A 3,947-nucleotide genomic window follows, 5' to 3' on the forward strand; every position below is an offset into this window, starting at 1 on the left:
GAAATGATTAGAACAAAAATACAAACCTTCATAAATTTTTTTTTAAAAGCAAGCAAGCAAATAAGGTATAACAAACTGAAAAATTATTTATATAAAAGAGCTGAAATGTTAAAATAGATATGAGTGTGAGTCCATGTTTCATTTTACCTCTCTCAGCTTGGCTTACTCTCCAAAATATTTTATATATATCTAGATATCTAGATATATATCTAGATATATATAAATGAAATCTTCTTGAAGGGCAAGTGTGATAATTAAATTTATATGATGTGGCTTAAGAGTGTCCAGTATATAATAAGCATTCAACCAAAGCATGGTCTCCAGCCTTCTCATTTAGGAAGGGGCAAAGCTAGGACTTAAGCCTAGGACTGTCTGGCTCCAGAGTTTGCTCTTTCTCTATGATGCTACTGATGGCAGGATGTATTCAATAAGGGGTAAAATTCTAGGGTTTTTAGAGGAGGAGGAATTCAACAGGAAATACTTCATGGAAGACCTGGAATTTGAAGATGCAGAGAGTCCAGATGAAGCAGAGGTATGAAGGCAGAAAAAAATAAACATGATGTCATGGTGTGTTGGTGAGGGGATGAAGGGTCTGTCAGATTGGCTTTAGTATCTTAAACCTGTACTTCGAGCCTTCTTCCATTTTCCAAGGACAGCCTGTAAGCTAAAAACGGATAAAGCCATTTCTACCAGATGCATGCACTGGTTGGGAGTATGGTTGAAGAGAGTGTCTAAGGATGAGGCCTTGTGTACTTGACAGAAGGGTCCTGACAGCAGGGACTGCACGCCTGTGTCTGCCTCCACAGAGTCTAGCAAAGTGCCTGGCCGATACTTATTGCTTGGTAAATGCTGGTGGGGTGAATTAATAAGGTGATGCATAAAACAAAGTTTTTCAAGGACTTTTAAAGTCCTCTTCAGGTAACTGCATTTATTGATTTACTACTGGCATCTTTGGGGATAGGTTAGCCTCTTCTAAAATAATCAAGAACTGGCTGGGCATGGTGGCTCACGCCTGTAATCCCAGCACTTTGAGGGGCTGAGGTGGGCAGATCACAAGGTCAGGAGATCAAGACCATCCTGGCTAACATGGTGAAACCCTGTCTCTACTAAAAATATTAAAAAATTAGCTGGGCATGGTGGTGAGTGCCTGTAATCCCAGCTACTCGGGAGGCTGAGGCAGGAGAATGGCGTGAACCTGGGAGGCAGAGCTTGCAGTGAGCCGAGATTGCGTCAGTGCACTCCAGCCTGGGCAACTGAGCCAGACTCCTTCTCAAAAATAAGTAAGTAAGTAAGTAAATAAATAAATAAATAAATAAATAAATAAAATGAAATAAAATAATCAAGAACTGTAATGATAGTTTAAAGCAGCTTAAATCAAAGTTTTATTTCCTGCTCATGTTGTAAGTTAATCACAGGCTGGCAGGAGACTCTTCACTGTGGTCACTCAGGCATCTGGGGGTGATGGAGTAAAAAACATCTGAAATATTGTTGATCAGTGTGCCAGAGGAAAGAGAGCTCTGGAGAGTCTCATAATGGCAATTAAATTCCACCAGTAAATGATACATGTTATTTCTCACAATTTAGTGGCTAGAACTGTTACGTGGCCATACCTAACTTCAAAGGGGGCCACGAAGTGCAATCCTATCATGTGCCTGGAGTATTAATGACTGTCACATTATTTGAAGGGTGGGGGCTCAATTTAGATAGGTCCATAGAAATAAAGATCCATAGAAATAAGGAACAGTGCACACCGCACCTGTAATCCTAGCTACTCGGGAGGCTGAAGCAGGAGAATTGCTTGAACCCAGGAGGCGGAGGTTGCAGTGAACCAAGATCGCATGCCATTATTGCCCTCCAGCCTGGGTGACAGAGTGAGACTCCATCTCAAAAACAAAACAAAACACAAAAACAGTGCAGAACAGTGCACACTATTATCCCCCTTTTCACAGTTGAGAAAACTGATGTACTAAGAGGTTGAGTTACTTGCTCAAGCTAACCACCCTGCCATGAAGCACGGAGCCAGGACTCACATCCCCATTTGACTCTAAAGCCTTTACCTATTGCCTTGTATGTATTTATGTGAAAAGCCTTTGATCCTGCCTCTTCCTCATATCCTTGGAAATGAAACACTATGGAGCCTTCAACCACAGATTTTATTTTACTGTCTCTGTGTCACAGGCAGAGAGGTAAGTCAGTCTTTTTAATAAACAGGCAGAAAAAACCTTTTAAAAAACCTTTTAAAAATCTAGGAGAGAAAATGTTAAAAAGCCTAGATTACACACTTTGCAATATGATATGAGTTTCCCCTCCTGGATCTCCTTCTCTCTTCATCAGTCTTTACTTTGAGATTTCACCCCAAAGAAGCAGGCAGCAGAGGATAGCCCACCAAACTGCCAACCAGGAGTGCAGCCTGGCTCCAGAGAGGGGGTATCAAAGGAAGAAGGAGGAGCCTGACTTTCCATGTTGCTATGCCTTTTGAATTGTTCCTGGAGTCTTGGAGTTTGGCAATAAAATAATAATAATAATAGATAGTTCAGAGTTATTCTGGGATATGTGTTCTCCATACCTCACAGGCAAATATCATCTATATGTTTTAAATTTATTTTTTGTTTGACTCACCACAAAAATACTGTTGTACAAGAGACTTTGTGTGTCCAAGGAGCTGTCTTTCAAAGTGAATGTCTTTTATTTTGTCTTTGCAAATGGCTAATCACATTTTGTTTTTTTTTTTTTGAGATAAAGTTTCACTCTTGTTGCCTAGGCTGGAGTGCAATCTTGGCTCACTGAAACCTCTGCCTCCCAGGTTCAAGCAATTCTCCTGCTTCAGCCTTCCAAGTAGCTGGGATTACAGGCATGCGCTACCATGCCTGGCTAATTTTGTATTTTTAGTAGAGATGGGGTTTCTCCATGTTGGTCAGGATGGTCTTGAACTCCCGACCTCAGGTGATCCGCCCACTTCAACCTCCCAAAGTGCTGGGATTACAGGTGTGAGCCACTGTGCCCTGCCAGCTAATCACATTTTATCACAAGTTAGCAGCCTTTCTGTTGGAAGGACTGAATTTGAAACAGGTTACAGATTGGGAGAAAGAAGGGCTATCTGCCACCACCACTCTTTATATTTTTTAGGCTATAAAATATTAAAGGCTATGCAACAAGTGAAGATTTTGAAGTAAAACTTCAGGAAAATGTCAACTCATTTAAAATATTAGAGTAATTTTTTAAAAAAAGGAATTCCCACATCCCTGTGTGTTGTTGGGCGAGACAGTGATGGTTTAAAATGAGATTCCAGAGTCTTCAGGGACTCCCGTTATTCATATGTTAGATCTTCTTTGCCTATTTTCTCTATTTGTCACTTAAAATTGTTTTTGTTTCTTTGTTCCTTTTTTGATTAAAAAATGTTTGTCTTTTGTTATGACATCACTGTTGTGTTTCTTTGCTCTTCTAATTCAACTTCCATTTTATAATTGTTTAAATTTTGATTTCTTCCCTGAGTTCTATCACATAATTTCTGAGTTTTTCTAATACTAACTGGTATTGTTCTTCATGTCTTGTATCATTTTTTTTTTTAATTTTTAAAAACCAGAACTTTTTTTTTTTTTTGAGACAGAGTCTCACTCTGTCACCCAGGCTGAAGTGCAGTGGCGCAATCTTGGCTCACTGCAACCTCTGCCTCCCGTATTCAAGTGATTCTGCTGCCTTAGCCTCCCGAGTAACTGGGATTACAGGTGCCAACCACCATGCCCAGCTAATTTTTGTATTTTTAGTAGAGATGGGGTTTCACCATGTTGGCCAGGCTGGTCTTGAACTCCTGACCTCAAGTGATCCACCTGCCTCAGCCTCCCAAAGTGCTAGGATTACAGGCATGAGCCACCATGCCCGGCCAACCAGAACATTTATTGGGTGACTAATCATCAAAATTCTTTTTTTCCTTTTTTTTTTTTTTTTTT

The sequence above is a fragment of the Rhinopithecus bieti genome, unplaced genomic scaffold (assembly GCF_001698545.2).
Source record: "Rhinopithecus bieti isolate Rb0 unplaced genomic scaffold, ASM169854v2 scaffold_7684, whole genome shotgun sequence".
In the NCBI taxonomy this organism is placed as follows: Eukaryota; Metazoa; Chordata; class Mammalia; order Primates; family Cercopithecidae; genus Rhinopithecus; species Rhinopithecus bieti.